The following is an 18,860-nucleotide window of genomic DNA, read 5'->3' on the forward strand; positions in this document are numbered from 1 at the left end:
TGGCTGCCCCTGTCATCACCCCAGGTACTCCCCAAAGGCAGCGGTGGTACTCCAAAATTACCACACACCACGGGTGGCGTCACGAACTGTAGATACATCATCCCCTGTAAATAGTCCCCTTCATTTTAGTGGCCGCACGACCCCCGAGTCCGGACGCCCCTCGAGCCACCGCGGATTCAGAACTGAGCAGCTCGGCTGCTGACATGGGGGAGGCACCTCCATGTACTTTTATAACAGCAGAATCCAAGATTTTCTGTACTATAAAAAAACACTTAAAACCGCAGCTTCACATCTGCACCAAAAACGCAAGAAATGGGGAAGAGGTATAAAAAATGCTGCAAAAATGGAATAATCAGAGAAGATTGTTATTGTATAATTTGGTGCAGATGTGACGCCCCTGTACTATCAGGTCGTCACAGAGTACTGCACGCTCTTTCCCTTTAGTGCAGTATTCAAATCCCTCATGGTTCTGGGTCCCCATCTTACAGTGCTGCCTCCAACAGCAAATCAAATCCTAGGAACACCCTGCACCACACCTGTCAGACACACCAGTGGGCGGCTTAAGCGGAATAGGGTCACCCACCTAAGGGTCAGGAAGGGGGTGTCAGTAGAGTGTCAGTAAAGTAGAGTGAAGGAGTGAAATGGAGGAAGCAGGGAGCAGTGGCTCCCAAGAGTAGCTGTCTAGGTTGCAGGCGGTGGTCTGGACCTAGAGGAGTCGGACCCCGGTCGCAGGGGATAGAGGCAAGGTGCCTGGACCTGTTAAAGTGGACGGTCGGCAGCCAGGTCCTATACCCGGTCCGGGACCGAAGGTACGGCGGGGTACACGGACCCTAGGTTGGGGAGAAGCTTCAGTCAACCCAGCAATTAACCTGAGGAGAGCGGAGCCTTTATGGACTGTTCCCACTCGCTCCAGAATCGGGCACTAGCGCAACGAGGGGGATAGGGCCTTCCATACAAGCGGCCCACTGAAATCCCAAGCGTGAGCCCTAAGAGCAGGCTCCGACACTTAGCCATAGTGGGGAGCGCGGCCCGGCAAGTTCCAGACTACCGAGCCACTACAGTGAATCTAAATTTTGTGCCAGCGGCACTCAGAGACTTGATTTACCAGGGTGTCAGTGTCTGCTTACTGGCTGAGTGAGTACAGGAGTGATCTCCCCGTCACGGCACTCGGTATCATCATCCAGAGTCCCGGGGCCTTCCCCTACCCGTGGAGGGTAACGACACCTTGCTGCTCTATTCAATCACCCAGGGTACTCCCAATGGCAGTGGCGGTACTCCTAATTACCGCACACCACGGGTGGCGTCACGAACAATAAATCACCTGTAAATATCCCCCTTTTACTTTAGAGTGTGGCCCCTAAGCCCCCGGGTCCGGAGACCCTCAAGCCACGAACTGACACTGCCCACGCAACCGAGCGGTTTGATCCGCTGCTGGGGCAGCACACAGACAGCAGTAGAAACAAAGCAGGATATCTGCAACGTGTGAACTGTCTTACAGACACAAAAAAGCCACATCATATAGTGACCCTACATAAAGGGGAGAAAGTTCTGGCTGCTATGAATGAATGAACGGACGGACATCGGCATCTGCGGAAAACCCCTTTCTGCCAAATGGGCGTGGCTAGGGACGTGGTCAAAATTTTCCATGGTGTGCTGTGCAAGCCGGATACTTTGTCCCTCCACCTCTTCTTCAAAAGTTAGCATTAATCGATCAAACAGAAGTGGATTCCCGCGCTGCTGTAAGAAGATGGACAGCAGAAATGGTTATATCAAGATTTTATTACGCGTTTTGAAGATCACATCTTTGGAGATCACATCTATGGAGATCACATATGTGCATGTGTGATTTATCTGAAGAAGGAGACGTGATCTCTGAGACGCATAATAAAAATCCCGATATATTGAGCCTAGTAGTATTGTGCCCATCCTTGTAGTATTCTGCTCATCCTTGTAGTATTGTGCCCATCCTTGTAGTATTGTGCCCAGCCTTGTAGTATTGTGCCTATCCTTGTAGTATTGTGCCCAGCCATGTAGTATTGTGTCCATCCTTGTAGTATTGTGCCCATCCTTGTAGTATTGTGCCCAGCCTTGTAGTATTGTGCCTATCCTTGTAGTATTGTGCCCAGCCTTGTAGTATTGTGCCCAGCCTTGTAGTATTCTGCTCATCCTTGTAGTATTGTACTCAGCCTTGTAGTATTGTGCCCATCCTTGTAGTATTGTGCCCATCCTTGTAGTATTGTGCCCAGCCTTGTAGTATTGTGCCCAGCCTTGTAGTATTGTGCCTATCCTTGTAGTATTGTGCCCAGCCTTGTAGTATTGTGCCTATCCTTGTAGTATTGTGCCCAGCCTTGTAGTATTGTGCCCAGCCTTGTAGTATTCTGCTCATCCTTGTAGTATTGTGCCCAGCCTTGTAGTATTGTGCCCATCCTTGTAGTATTGTGCCCATCCTTGTAGTATTGTGCCCAGCCTTGTAGTATTGTGCCTATCCTTGTAGTATTGTGCCCATCCTTGTAGTATTGTGCCCAGCCTTGTAGTATTGTGCCCATCCTTGTAGTATTGTGCCCATCCTTGTAGTATTGTGCCCCTCCTTGTAGTATTTTGCCCAGCCTAGTACTATTGTGCCCAGCCTTGTAGTATTGTGCCTATCCTTGTAGTATTGTGCCCAGCCTTGTAGTATTGTGCCCATCCTTGTAGTATTATGCCCAGCCTTGTAGTATTGTGCCCATCCTTGTAGTATTGTGTCCATCCTTGTAGTATTGTGCCCAGCCTTGTAGTATTGTGCCCATCCTTGTAGTATTCTGCTCATCCTTGTAGTATTGTGCCCCTTCTTGTAGTATTGTGCCCAGCCTTGTAGTACTGTGACCAGCCTTGTAGTATTGCGCCCAGCCTTGTAGTATTGTGCCCATCCTTGTAGTATTCTGCCCAGTAGTATTGTGCTCATCCTTGTAGTATTGTGCTCATCCTTGTAGTATTGTGCCCAGCCTTGTAGCATTGTGCCTATCCTTGCAGTATTGTGCCCAGCCTTGTAGTATTGTGCCCAGCCTTGTAGTATTGTGCCCAGCCTTGTAGTATTGTGCCCAGCCTTGTATCATTGTGTCTATCCTTGTAGTATTGTGCCCAGCCTTGTAGCATTGTGCCCAGCCTTGTAGTATTGTGCCCATCCTTGTAGTATTGTGCCCAGCCTTGTAGTATTGTGCCCAGCCTTGTAGTATTATGCCCATCCTTGTGCCCTCATCCTTGTCCCCTAATTTACCGCTCTTCACAGATGCCAACAAAAAAAAAAAAATCTCCACCTTTCCTCCCGTTCCCTCGGGGCTGTGTGCTGATCAGTGTTTGCAGCGTTTTGGAGGAAGCATGTTTCAGCTGCAGCCAGAGCACTGAGTTGTGCAGTACATGCAGAGTGGATGGGATTTCTAGAAATCCCTTCCACTGTGCGACCCGCAGCAAACACTGACCTGCGGTGCGGCTTTCAGAGTCGCAAGTGTCCTCCGTACTGAGAATACAGCGAGGATATCGCAGCGGCTCGAACCCTGATAGTGGCCCCGCAGTCAGGACCCGCCGCGTCCAAGACACAGTGGGTCCTGATCGTGTGCACATACATACCTGCTGTTTGCGGCCTATAGACCCTGTGACAAACTCAGCTCTATGCCGGGAGCCGGCACCGGCAGGTACAGTTGAATTATTTGTGGTGCCGCGCAGAGGAGCTCACAGCACTATACCAATAGCCAATCAGATGCAAGGAGGTGACATCATACAGCGACATCACCTTCTTGCATCTGATTGGCTGCGCCATCCACTGGTGTAGTGCAGACAGCTGCTCTGTGCGGCACCGCAAATGATTCAACTGTACTGTGCCTGCTCCCGGCATAGAGCTGTGATGGTCACGGGGTCTGCGAGACGCAAAAAGCAGTCTCAGGAGCCGCATGCGGGCCACGTGTTTGAGACATCTGCCCTATGCAATGAAACCACCTATAGCGCCATCTGGTGGAAAACAACGGAGTTAGCATTTTTATTTTGAAAACGGAACGAGATAGAGAAAAAAAGTGAATTACAAAGTTGTAGGCATCATCAATTCAATACGAATCGATACCTTGCATACAGAAATGCTACGATATGAAACCCATGACCCCTCCCCCAAAACATTGAATGCTGGTGACGCGTATGGCTCTCATTTAACTTTGATGCTCAAAGTGGCCCCCGTCAGCTGCAATGCACATCTGGACTCTGCACAGCATACTGTATATGGCTGCACATTGTGCAATATGGTAGGTGACATGTTGGCTCAAGCATCTGTGATACGTCGTCGTAGCTCCTGCAATGTTGGTGGAGGGGTCGCATATCTCGCGGGCGGAGGAGGGAACGCTGCACTCTCCCACTGCTCGGGTCCGGCTGCTGCTGCTCGGTGGTGGCTCGAGCGGTGGGCCGGATCCCGGGGACTCGAGCGGCGCTCCTTGCCCGTGAGTGAAAAAGGGGGGGGGTTTGATTGTGGGGATTTAATATTGTCCGTGACGCCACCCACGGTTGTGGTGAGGTTGGTGACACCACCGCTGCTCTGGACGGGGATCCCGGGAGCGATGGCAGGGAGCAGCCTGGATGTTAGTTCTCCCCCCCGTGGGTAGGGGGTTGGTTGTCCCGGGGCCCGGTTATGGGGTAGGGATGGATGGCAGGCGGGTTAGGGGGCCTGGTGAGGTGCAGGGTAGTGGGGGCAGCGCTGTGCCGCACGGCTCGGTGGTACTCACTCAGCCAATGATAAACACAGAGTCTCCGGTAAAACAAACGGCTGGATGGACGGGTCCCACAGATGGCTGCGGTGTTTCTCCTCCCGGCAGGTTGATGGTGACTGCCTTTCCCTGCACCTGTGTAGTGTAGACGGTTCCAATGGGTTCCCACCGATAACCCGCTCCTCCAGCTTGAAGGTTGCTGAAGGAGCCCCTTTTGCCCGCAGGCTCTGGCCCTGGGAACTTTAGCCTTGGCGGTGACTGTGTTTCCCTCTAACGGTTGGACTGTTGCCTTCTGTCGGGACTTGGCTGCTGGGAAACCCAGGAGGTTCCCTTTGCTAACGGATTTGACAAATTGCACGGCGACTCCTAGCCTTGTTGGGGTCCGTAAGCCCCTGCCGGATGGTGCTGGCTTCTCTTTGCGTACCGGTCCGGTACCGCCGGGCCACCGCCCGTCCACGGTCCCCACGGCTCACTCCAATCGGCCTCTCCTGCAGACGGTCACCACCGTCTGCCAACCTTGCTGTTCCGTCCGGGCCACACACCCAGACCACTTTCTGTCTGCTCCTCTACCACTTCCCTCCTTCCACTTCCAACTCTAAAACTCCTTCCTTTTCCCGCCTCCAGGACTGTGCACTCCTCGGTGGGCGGGACCAACTGCCTGGCCCACCCCCTGGTGTGAGCATCAGCCCCTGGAGGGAGGCAACAAGGGTTTTTGTCTGACTTTGGTGTGCCTGACCGGGAGTGTGGGGTGTGTTGGTGTAGTGCTTGTGACGTCCTGGCTTGCCCAGGGCGCCACACATACACCTGCTGTTTGATGTCACCTCACAGAAAGAAGTCCAATGGGGTCAGGTCAGGTGAACGGAGGCCACTCCACACAGCCACCATACCCAATGACTTGTAGGAGGTCTCCATGAGGTATCGCTTCACGTCCGCAGCCTTGTGAGTGTTACACGTTCTAATCATAGCATTTCTGTGCAAGGTGTCGATTCCTATTAGTAGTAAGGGGGCCATATGTCTCGTCAAAAAGAAATCTGACAGGTGCCCCGCCCCTATCAAAGTGTATTAAACACACCCCCTCCCCTCTCCTGACAGACCCTATATTTTATAGGCTTTTGATTAGGGATTTGATAGTGCAATCCTGATAGTGTAAATGCTTAGGATCCCACTATTTTATTCACTGATTATGAGAAATCTTATTTAGTGTAATTGTTTGGAATCATACCATTTTATTCAGTGTGGTTTTGTTGCAGAAGTCATTCTGCTAGTGTAATTTGATTGGTCATATTATGTATATGGCCAAATTTATTTTATAGGCGTTTGATACAGAATTCATTCTGATAGTGTAATTTGGTTGGGCATATTATGTATATGGCCATATATACTATTACGCGTCTTATGCTATATAGCATTTCTTATAGCACCCATTCTGATAGTGTAATTTGGTTGGGCATATTATGTATATGGCCAATTATACTATTACGCGTCTTATGCTGTAAAGCATTTCTTATAGCACCCATGTAGAAAGTTTGTGTTTTATACTGTTTGTATAAAATGAAAGACAGACACACAATCAAAATTTAAAAAATGTATTGCTCAGAATTTAATTACATTCAGTTGCACATCAATTCAGTAGGAATGCAAAACATCATATACATTACACTTGTATTTAAAACAGTACAATATAAAATTATAATCACTGGCATAATACACTATTTAATAATATACATATGTTACGTCTCTTACATAATTATTTAGAGTATAACAATTCATCAGTCCAGCTGTTACATTGTGAGCCACATTGATTGCAGTATCGGGAAAGTCCTTTTTTTAGGCATCAAACTTGCTTGTATCAAACCTAATGGAGAATGTAAAGATTGAATTGGACGGCGGGGTGTCGATAGAGTCTGAGGTTTAGATATGCCACTAGCTTCATTGATGGGCATTTTTAAGCTGTCTAAAAGCGCTCTAGTAGTGGGATTACCCACTATGGTAGACGGTATATTTAACTTGGCCATTGCCTGCATAAACGTATTCCATCCCTGGGGTAAATTTCTGTTAGTCAAGGCATGGCTCTGTGTTGTATTACGTACTAAATCCAGCATGTTAGATCCCGGTATTACAGAACCTTTGAAAATAAACTCGTTTTTATGATTCCACGATGTAATATTTTTGTTCTGCAGCAGTCTGTTTAGTAAAAATTCTGCATTCTTTTTATATCGCTGGTTTACATGACTTACAATTTCAATGGCTGTTTTGTTTTCATTAGGGTCTGAATTTGACAATTGCTGATGATCAGACTCAGGGGTGTTAATGATCTTTAAAGTTGATAGCTCCATCGCATCGTGTTTAGCATGAACCAAGTATCTCTGTAGTACATCGCTATATTTTTTAATTTTCACATCGTCTGGTATGTCACGACGCTGTAAAATTTCGCTAATTTCATCATCAAGGCGGCGAATAACATTCTGTTGTATGTTGCTGCTAACTGGAGGGTTTAGTTTGATTAGTTCTTGTTTGGGGACTAGATACATTTTCTCTGTATGTTGCATTATTTGCCCGTGAGTAGACTTGTTATTATCGGGATTGCAAAGCCTAAAAGAGGACCTATAAACCCGCCGGTCTGCTTTAGTAGACGTTTCTTTTTCTTTATGGGCTGTGATTTATCACTCAGGGTTCTTATAGCTTTACGCCACTTCTTTAGTATATTTTTTTGCCGCTTTTTCAGAGGAATTCGCCCTTTCAAGATGTTTAATGCAATCTCTGCAATGGCTGTAATTAAATCACGGCTCGCATTGCATAAAATAGTTTTTCTGACAGCAGGAGTTGCCTTCACCAGCGTTTTTAAGAGAGCCCAGTTACGACGGATTCTCTCAGACATCTTTACAACACTGCGTACACAGCATAGAATGTCTGATTTATTGTAAAATTCACTTTTTAGAAGTAATTTTCTTTTGGATATATACAGCTGGCATAGCTGGTGGAAACAACCCTGTCCTTAAACGAAGATCCTCAGGGGTATTGGCTCTCAAGTCTACCAGCAAATACCCATAAGGCTCCCGTGTGGCATCCTCAAAAGCTTCTAAGAAGAAGCGCGTTTTTCCGGGGTACATTTGGCATGCTAACGTAACAATTTGTAAATCTTGAGGATTATTAAAAAGTACCATGTACTTTGTGTTCAAATTTATCTTGCGACTTTTCTTACCCTGACAAAATATGTTTTGTACCAGGTAGAAAATGCTGAGGTTTCTGTGGTGTACATACTTGGTAAATGCTTTTTCTATCTCGCAGTTATCACTAGCACTCTCCATTAGGTCATCAACAATAGTCAAATTTACCTTGTCAGGCGGAAATAAGTCATCATCTACGAATGTATGCGGCAGACCCTCCACAAATCTGATGTTGGGAAAAGAGAGAGAAACTTCATCATACAGTTTTTGCCAGCATGAATAAAACCAAACAATATTATCGGGTTTGTGCGAAAAATGGGTTTCAATATTATGTAATAACTGTTTTACGAAATAACTTTTTCCAGAATTAGATGGCCCTGCTAGAATATAGGAGAATAGGTGCTGCAGTCTCGGGTCCATCATGATCCGCAACTAATAGCCGAATGGAAGGGTGGTAAAATCGTCTAACAGCCGGCGCTTTGTGTAAACACACTTTTGTGTTTTGCGTAATGGCCTTGTTTCGATATCCCAGTACTTTTTATTTCTCACAATACCCGATTGTTCAATGATAATATGTCTCTGGGTTTCTGCGTCACAATTACGCGGATAGTCCAGTACTAAATCTTTTAGACTGTTGAAATTAATAGATTGTGTGTTAGCAACATTGAGTGTTATACCCTTCACTTTTAAAACAGTTTTGCCATTATTGAGTTTGTATCCGTAGGTTTTTGGGCCCGCAGATACAAATTCGGTGATGTAAGTGTCCTCGGGTATCTCACTGGTCAATTCCCCCAGGTAATCACCTAAAGTTGGGTTCCACTCACCATCTCTCTGCACAAAAATAACTGAATCTGTGTCGTGATAAAGACACCTTTCCTGCAACCTGTCCAGCAGAGAATAAAGCTCTAGTCTGGCATACGCCGTTGTAAAACAGGCGATAAAAATGTTTGTGTTTTTGTTGACGGTGTGGTGGCCTTTTGCATATTTCCAATTAATGGTCGCTGTTTCATCATCAATAAAATGAAGCATTGAAATGTCATAGTACGGTAGAAACACATGCTGAAAAAGCTCATCGGGGTCACTAACAATGCTGGTACAAGGTAAATTAGATCGCTGTGCAAACTTACCCCATAAAGAATTTAAAAACAGCTTAGATATTTGCCTCTTAGCCGGATTCACGCCTATATTTTCATGGTGCAATTGCACACCTTCTCTCTCTAGAAAACAGTCAATGTATTGCTGTTTCTTGGCGTCATCAGTGCACCAGCTGGGATAGCCGGAAGCTTCCTGCTTATCCCTAAGATGTAATTTAATGTACGGGGCAAACAGATCATCACTGGTTTCAGGAAAATGCCAGATTTCATAGATGTGCGCTATCCTGTAGCCTTTTTCCACAGCCAGCTCAATCTCTATAGTGCACCATGTACCTGTTAGAGACCTTTCTTCGTCAGTATGACCGCAAACCTCTGTCTGTGAATTTTCAGCGCATGTGTAGCAAAGAGGGAACATTAATTTTTTGTTGAGTTTTACTGGCAGAACAGGAAAAAATAAATCTCTTGGGGGGTAGACCTTGACTTTGGCAATACCAAAGTATTTTTTAATGAAACCAAAATTCTCATAGATAATGTGCGGATGGCCTACAGGGTAGGTTTTAGTTTTGTTTACAAAGGGGTACAGGCTTGTGAAATCATAGTAATGTAATGTTTCCCCATCTTTCAGACTATGATAGAGTTTAATGGCATTAGTACGACCCCCATAAAGTGCATCACGGGGATCTAAAGGTTTGGGGAAATCCATTTCAAGAAGAAATGATTGAAGGTTGGAATCTTTTTCAATCATTTCATTCCACTCATGCTCCCAAATCAATCTCACTGTGTAGCCACAGTACTGCAAGTAACGCTTTTTAGCTAGAAAGGCATAATATAACTGGCCATAGGATGTGTTTGTGACCTTATTTGTGTCATTTTCATTATAACATACAGGGCAGCCGTGGTAAAAACATCCCTGAAATTCAAAGGCTATGTGTTGATTGTTAACACAGGCATAACCGTCTAAAAAATATTTCCCGACTTGTTTTTCACCACCTCTCAAAGCATGCTGGATGGCTATGTTCTCTGTGTGTGCTACATACATGAGCCACTATAGCGGGGGACGAAAAACGCTTTTTTGTTTTGTGATAATTATCACCAGGTAAAATGGCGATGGTCTGTTTTGGAAGAAATTTAAACCTGTACATGGCCATGCACACAGATGCCAAGGTGATGAGCTGAAACGGATCAACACATCTGGGCACTACAATTTTTTTCTTTTCTCGTTTACAGTATATGTTAACATTTTTCCTCGTCATGTCCATAACCCGCTCTCTATAGAGTTCACACGAGCGTCTCAGAATCTCAACATCTTGTTTGCAATATGATTTTAGCTCAGACTTAAAGTCAAAAATGGTGTCTGTCTGGGCATCATACCATCCCATAAACACACCTTTCTCACTAGGTGTCATATACTCCACCCCGTAATATTTTACAGGTGGTAGGGGTCCCACATAGTTTTGATTTTCCTCAGTATTAAAAAAGTGTGGGAAATGACCTTTTGAACCCGAAAAACTGATAGCTTGTGGTAGCTTACTAAGCTTCATGGGGATGAAATTGAGCGAGTCTATGAATCTTATTCCCAAATCAGGTAGCGTCACACACAAGAGACGACCACCTTGGGCTATCAGCTTCACTTGTAGTTTTTCAGCAATCAACTCCTTAACAATAAAGTAACCATCATATCTGCCGGCATTGTGGGCTATACACGTATAGCCTGAAAATTTACCGCTGGTTAAAAACTGAACAAAGTCATGAGTGCATGTTTTACCTTCAGACTCCCAGGAAGGGTGTCCATACAGCGTTGTGGCATAAATGTAATTTGGGATGTGCGTGCCTGTCTCCTGCATGCATTCAAAGTCCTAAAATATATATTTATCTGACTCATCCTTTGGTACATACTGCTGCATGTAACAAAGATGATCATCAAACTTATTTAGGCGCATGCGGCAAACAGAGCAACGCAGACCGCTACATTTATGCTCAGTCTCGTTATTTCTGTACACAAAATGGTGACATTCATCACAAAATGTTTTAATCCTGCAGAATGTTGGGTTATCTACAGCTAATTGCATGTGGTTATCTAAGCACCTGCTCGAGCGACAATACACACGACAGATAGGACACCGAGGTTGTTCCGCAACAGGGCTTTCCACACAGGCCTCTTTTTGACAGGCTTTACAAAAATACTGACAAGAATGATTATATTTGTGATGAAACACCGAATTGCATCTTTCACAAAAGTAAGCCTCACCGATAAAACCCTTCATATTTTTGATTCCATAGTAGTGATTATCATGATGCAATATGAATACGGTTTTGACCCTAGCTGTATTAGCTGTTTGAAAGTACCGCCAATCACCCTTATTGTAGTACAACACTTTAATTGTGACGTCCAGATGATTCTCAAAAACTGCAATATCGCTAAAGCTTACTAGCTGACACTCAGGGATGCCCAGGGCTGTGTGTATGCTTTTAGCGCGGCTCAATAAAATGGCGTCACTGACATCTGTGTCAGCCATCAGTGCACACACACTAACAGCAAAACACAGATTTGTGCTGTAATTGTTAAAATCGTACAGCCAGCGTCTCTTTTGTTTAATGATCTGGCTGCTCGCTATAGATTTCAAGCGTCTTTTCACACCCCCGCGTCTGTTTTTAATAATTGTCACGACTAATTTCAGGGTGTTGGATGCTATGCATTCTGCATTTCTTTGCAGTGCACGAGCAACAGAATTTAAAAATGATTCAGAACTAAAATCCTCCCGTGTTTGTTTTGTAGTGAAAATAGAGTCTAAGGTGTCATCGCCTTCAAGTCTTAACTGAATAAAGTCACCAGGCTCAATGTCTCTGATGACTCTGTCCAGTAATGATTGAATGGCATCATGGACAATGTCCATGGCCTCTACAAATGACTGTATACGCTCTAAATTTACAAACCTGAAATGATCGCTATGCATGCATGCGTTGAAATTGCGGAGCTGTCTTTCATGGTGATAAAAATGGTGTAAAAAGACAGGATTATCAGTGCCCCATACATTATCGCCACTAGCATTAACGTCCTGTAAATTATTACCTTCAGCATCATCAACAACATCACCAGCGAAATCATGATCATGTACATTTTCAGCATGTGTTTCAATATGTGAATCGCTTTGTGAGGTTGGAAACGCAGTGTTGCAGTCATCTACAGCTATATCTTGGGATTGTAAAGACTGGTTTGAGTGGTGTATCGGGGCCTGTGGCTCTTGTGTAGTTATTGGGGCCTCTTTGCGCCTTCTCACTGCTAGTGAACGTCTAGAACTCATTAATAGCTTTACAGCTCGTTTTAGAACTCTAGACCTATTAGACCTATGTAACGGTATTTTAGGCAAATTATGCAATCCATATCCAACCATGTCTAGTCACATCGATTTATTTGATTCATCAGATGGTACATCTCCATACTGTTTTGCGAAAGCGTGTAGCTTTGCAACATTTTCACGTGTTGGGGGTGCTGACAATAACCTATCATAGGTGTCACAGAAAAAATTAATCTGGCTACGTACGTTTCTGTACTCAATGTACTTTGCCGCCATCTTGTGAAACATTTTAATTTCTTCACCGTACCATCCAACGGAACCTATGCATGTTTCCGCTGCATTAAGTTTTTGTTTTTTACTATGTCCTGAACGTCCTGAACGTCACCTCTTCAAGGGCTTCACAATAGTAAAATCATGATGCACAGTCTTACCATTAGCTAGCTGGTCGATTTCTCTATCGAGCGCTTCCAGAGCCGCTTGAGTCTTGTCAGTTGATGGTTCGCTCTGTGTTGTTGGCGCAACACACTCTGGCTGTGTCAGGTCAATTGTGGTTGTGCTCTGTATTAATGTGGGTAAAGGTGTTGTTGCGGTCTTGATTGCGCGTTGCTCGTATTTATGGGTCAACGATATTGGACATGTCTTTTCACGATGTATGACTTGAGGAGCGCCTCCTTCTTGTCCTCCCAAACAAAGCGGTGATAGAGGCTGTGTTCTCACACACCTATTAGTCGCATGTACTTCGACCTGCACTGTAGTAGCGTTAGCAGGACGTTCCGTTAGTGGTTGTAGAATCGCGCTGGCTGTTTTTTTTCTGGACAGCGTGTGTAGCTAAAAGAAAAGAGTTATAGTTGTGTCAGAAACATGTGAAACAATGTGAAGATTGCATATATAAAGACTGGATACATATATCTAAATATATACTTACATTTGTGAGGCGGTGAAGTGATAGTGGACGTCACCATATTAGTTGCCGAAGCACCGGCTGCTGCTGTGGGGATACTTGCTGTCCTAGGGGTGGTGGGTGTATTTTCTTTGGAAAATAAGCTTTTCTTCCACAGCAGTTTACGGTCTATGAATAAAATATAATCATTAGTCTATGGCAAAAATTCATTTCTTTTGCCCAGTACCCTTACTGTGTACTCATTACCTTTTCTATTTGCCGCCATCTGACGTAGCGACGTGCCACGTTTTTTAGTTGGTTTAGGAGGCTGCTGGGTGCCAGTCCCGTAGTCCGGATGCAAAACATCTGTATAAAATTTAGTATTTACTTTCATGTCTAAATATTTGTTAATATACAGTACATACAGTATATACATACATACAACTTACCGGCGATAGCCTTTAGTAAATTAATATTGCTTGTAGCTGCACTAGTATTAGCACCAGTCTGTGCCCCTGCTACCGCCATGTTGCTAGCATCACCATCCATAGCGCTTAATAACATGGCGTCAAGATCAAAATCCATAAAGTCATCTTAAGAAAGAAATAAATAATACAAAAATAATATTCAAAGTCGCCAGATGCATAAAGAATTAGTATTTACTGCACCACACATATATAAATATATAGCTATATACGCAGCTTACCGGGTATAGTCTGCTGTAAATTAGTCCTGCTTGCTTCCGGACTAGTATTAGCATCAGCTACCACTGCTGTTCCTGCGTCAGCACCAACATCATCACTCATAACATGTAAAAATACGTCGGAAACACTGGTGTCCATAAAGTCATCTTAAACAAGAAAGAGATACCGTATTTTTCGCTTTATAAGATGCACCGGATTATAAGACGCACCCCAAATTTAGACATAAAAAAGGTAAAAAAAAGAAAAATGGGGTCCGTCTTATACTTCGGTGTTCTCTTACCTTAGGGTGGCAGCAGTGGTGGTGAAGCGGGGTCACAGGAGGCACAGGTTGTGCTGTCAAGCGCGGTGGGTCAGTGGCAGCGGGTCCGTGGTGGCAGGAGCCGCGGGGTCCGTGGTGGCGGCAGCAGCGGCGGCGGGTGAGTCGTGCAGCAGGCCGCTGCAGTGAGTGTCCCATTATCCGCGGTCCCGGGTCAAATGATGGCTCAGTGGTGGCAGCGGCGGTGACGGCTCAGTGGTGGCAGCGGCGGTGACGGCTCAGTGGTGGCAGCGGCGGTGACGGCTCAGTGGTGGCAGCGGCGGTGACGGCTCAGTGGTGGCAGTGGCTGTGACTGCTCTGTGGTGGCAGCGGCGGTGACGGCTCAGTGGTGGCAGCGGCGGTGACGGCTCAGTGGTGGCAGCGGCGGTGACGGCTCAGTGGTGGCAGTGGCTGTGACTGCTCAGTGGTGGCAGCGGCGGTGATGGCTCAGTGGTGGCAGCGGCGGTGACGGCTCAGTGGTGGCAGCGATGCTGATGGCTCAGTGGTGGCAGCAGCGCTGATGGCTCAGTGGTGGCAGCGGCGGTGACAGCTCAGTGGTGGCAATGGCTGTGACTGCTCAGTGGTGGAAGCGGCGGTGACGGCTCAGTGGTGGCAGTGGCTGTGACTGCTCAGTGGTGGCAGCGGCGGTGACGGCTCAGTGGTGGCAGCGGCGGTGACGGCTCAGTGGTGGCAGCGGTGCTGATGGCTCAGTGGTGGCAGCAGCGCTGATGGCTCAGTGGTGGCAGCGGCGGTGACAGCTCAGTGGTGGCAATGGCTGTGACTGCTCAGTGGTGGCAGCGACGGTGACGGCTCAGTGGTGGCAGCGGCGCTGACTGCTCAGTGGTGGCAGCGGCGGTGACTACTCAGTGGTGGCAGCGTCGGTGACGGCTCAGTGGTGGCAGCGGCAGTGACTGCTCAGTGGTGGCAGTGGCGGTGACGGCTCAAAGGTGGCAGCGGCGACTGCTCAGTGGTGGAGCAGACCGATGCCGTGTTTTCCCAGTGTGTCCGCGGTTCCGATTCAAGTGATGTCGCCTGGAGCGGCGCATGCGCACATGGGGCTCTCATCCAAGGGCTCAATCTGCGCACGCGCTGACTCACGGAGCAGCGCGTGCGCAGATGGAGCTCTCATCCAAGAACTCCAGCTGCGCATGCGCCCGCTCCCGCTCCCGGCGCCATCATTTGAAAGTGGGACCACAGACAAACTGGGTAACTTGCTACACAGCCGCCCGCCCCGCACGCACAGAGTGGCAGCCAGCAGGCTGCGCGCCCACCTTGCATGCACGTGGCCGGGTACCTGTGCTTGCGTGCGGGCGGCAGCCAGGTGCACACAGCGCCCAGCCGCCGGCCGCACACAGCCACGGGTACCTGGCCGCACACAGCTCCCGGCCGCACTCAGCGCCCGACCGCCGGCCGCACACAGCCACGGGTACCCGGCCGCACACAGCGCCCGGCAGCCGGCCGCACGCAGCCACAGGCACCCGGCCGCCCGATTACCGCACAGGCAAGACCTCCAGGTACCGCTATATTCCGATTATAAGACGCACCCCCCATTTTCCTCCCAAATTTTTGGGAGGAAAAGTGCGTCTTATAAAGCGAAAAATACGGTAAATATAAAAATAGTATACTATACAATTTTTCAACCAGGATGATGTAACATTTACAGTTATATCCAGAATAATACATACCCATTTGTTGGGCATCGGGAAGACTATCATCGAATTGATCCATAGAATATTGAACTTCCATCTAAAATATTAAGCCTGTGTGAACTTTCCATAGTGTTTGATACATATCTATACCAAGGACAAATACACTTAAAATGCTATATAATAAACACTCATATATCTATAACGTTGATGTTGTACCTATGCAATATATTAGACAGTTGGATAGATTAAATAGATCCAGTTGTTGTTCTACATCACCTAAATTATTACCAATTACATAACTATTGTTATGTTAAACACACCAAACATCAAACCACTAGAACCCATACTATGGGATGGCAATTAAATGGTGGAGAATAACACAACCACACTCACACACTATAAGCAACTGTGAAAATTAAATGAGAACAACTATTAACTACTATATTTAATATATGACTAAATTATAAATGAACTACATTTTACGCGCTAAGAATTACAACTACTACTGTTATAAATATAAATACTGTTACATTAAACTTCGCTGGTATTAAAGTCGCAACTATCTAGACTTAATAAGGACAAATGGTTGCAATATTAGGTGTTAAAAGTTTAATACTCACTTTTTAGTCCTGTTGGTTTCACCTTTGTCTTGTCAGCTAGTGTTCTTCTGCAAGGTGGTTTGGCTGGGCCTGTGGCTCTTGTGTAGTTATATACACCTTCCAGCAGAGCACACACCTCTGTATACGCCCATAAGGACAACCCATGCCCCCTCTGTAACGCCCAATTACACTAGCTCACACTATCAAAACTTAATAAAAAAGATATGGCTAGTCTATAAAAAGATATAAAATGGTAATGAAATGCTAACAAAGAGCAATAATGAGATATAAAAGTTAATAAAATTATATTAAAATCAATTAAAGAAAAGATATTTTTCAAGGAATATTTATATTAAAACACACTATCATTTCTACTGCTGGATTTCTGATAGAGAGAATCAGATCTTATTTACTCAGTCATGATATATTTATATTAAAACACTCTAAATATCATTTATACCGCTGAATTTCTGATAGAACCATTCGGGTCTTGATTCGCATCACATCACTTTTATCATGGTGTCTCGGCATTGTGAAAAAATATTACAAAAACAGTATTTCGATCCAAAAAATGTTGGTTCCTTTGGCGGTGCTGAAAGTCTATTCCGTGTAGCACGCAATCAAGGTATTAAAAAGACAAAGGTGCTTAATTCGCTGAATAATCAAGATGCATATACTTTACACAAACCAGTGAGAAAAAAATTCTTAACAAATAAGGTTCTCGTGGCAGATGTTGATATACAGTAGCAAGCTGATCTCGTCAGTATGACTGATTATTCCCGTGAAAATGATGGTATAAGATATATTCTTACAGTTATAGATATCTTATCAAAATTTGCGTGGTGCGTGGCCTTACCAAACAAGAACAGAACAACTGTTGCCAGATCGCTCAAATTAATATTTGAAAATGATCAACGCATACCAAAGAAATTACAGACGGATCGTGGCAAAGAATTTATGAATAATGCCGTGAAACGTGTATGTAAAATATATAACATTCATCAATTTTTTACAAACAATATCGTAAAAGCAGCCTTGGTGGAGCGATTTAATCGTACATTAAAAACTCGTATGTGGCGCTATCTCACGTTGCATAACACCTTTAGGTATATTGACATTTTACCTGATCTGGTGTATAGCTATAATCATAGCTATCATACTACAATTCGATGTAGGCCTGTTGATGTGACCAAGCGTAACTCGCTACAAATCTGGAAAAATATTTACGCTTCTAGTGTCCGTGCTAAGCCTATTAAACCTTCTTTAAAAATTGGTGATCATGTGAGAGTGTCACGATATAAAGGTATCTTCGCTAAGGGATATGAACAAACGTACACGGATGAAATATTTGTTATTACGGCCATCAACACCAAATTTCAAAAACCCCTCTATAAAATTGCTGATTTAAATGGTGAAGAAATCAGTGGTTCATTTTATAAAGAAGAAATACAAAAAATACCTTTGGATGAGCATCGCATCTACAGAATTGAAAAGGTTTTAAGAAAAAAGCGTATTCGCGGGTCAACGCATTGTCTAGTGAAATGGCTTGGTTACCCGACAACATTTAACAGTTGGATTACAGAAGACCAGCTGACGGACATATAAACCATGGAGGAGGGCTCATTTTATATAACACTACCGTGTAATGCTTCTTCTAAGATGTACCCCGAAAACACGATATCAACTTTTTATTTTAGGCCTAAAACCCTTTATTGAGGCCTCTGCAGATAACCCACAGCTGGAGCGGAAGAAGTCGTATGCAGATATAAAAGACGGATTTTATACATTATATGTGTACACAGATATAATTCAACATCAGCTTGTAGGTGACAGCTACGTGCAACTTCTGAGAACTGTTCAGGTAGCTGGTAAGAGCAGCGAAATTGTCACCATTCAGTACACAAGACCCGATTGTGTGCCCCTTTGTAAACAACATTTCGATTCTGTGACAATCTCTATATTATCAGATCAGGGAACCCCTGTTAAATTCAAGTACGGATAAAGTATTGTTCGATTGCATCTTAGACCGCGGAGGTGTTGACACAGAAAAATGGTGTCTCAGAGGGTATATGGTGACCCCGCCATCTATGCCAGATATTACATAGCGCAATCGGGTCATGGATTAGAGGGTTTTCGCGGTGATGAGTACATGTATGGTGCCGGTCTTGCCGGAATTTTTAGAGGGCTTTTTAGAAGAGCCATACCATTATTCAGGAGAGGACTGGAAATAGTAAAGCCTCATGTGAAGACTGCTGTCAAAAACATTGCTAAAGATGCGGTCACATCCCTCTCATCAGCCGTAATAAATCGAATAAACACACCCCCGCAGGAGGGCTCCGACATAGTTTATATTGCTAAAAAACAACAAAAAAGAAAAAGATGTGTGCGCTATTCACAGCCCCCAATGCTCATGAATAAAAAACCCACCAAGAGACAAAATCGTCAGAAAAGAGTA

At 45.1% G+C, this 18,860-nt stretch overlaps 1 protein-coding gene across 1 annotated transcript in view; it reads left to right on the top strand.

The window, feature by feature from the left end:
* Positions 1-18,860, top strand: part of PI16 (peptidase inhibitor 16) — a 211,818-nt gene that overhangs the window by 78,976 nt on the left and 113,982 nt on the right. The gene's annotated exons all lie outside the window — the stretch shown is intronic.

This window comes from Anomaloglossus baeobatrachus, chromosome 1, assembly GCF_048569485.1.
Source record: "Anomaloglossus baeobatrachus isolate aAnoBae1 chromosome 1, aAnoBae1.hap1, whole genome shotgun sequence".
Taxonomy (NCBI): Eukaryota; Metazoa; Chordata; class Amphibia; order Anura; family Aromobatidae; genus Anomaloglossus; species Anomaloglossus baeobatrachus.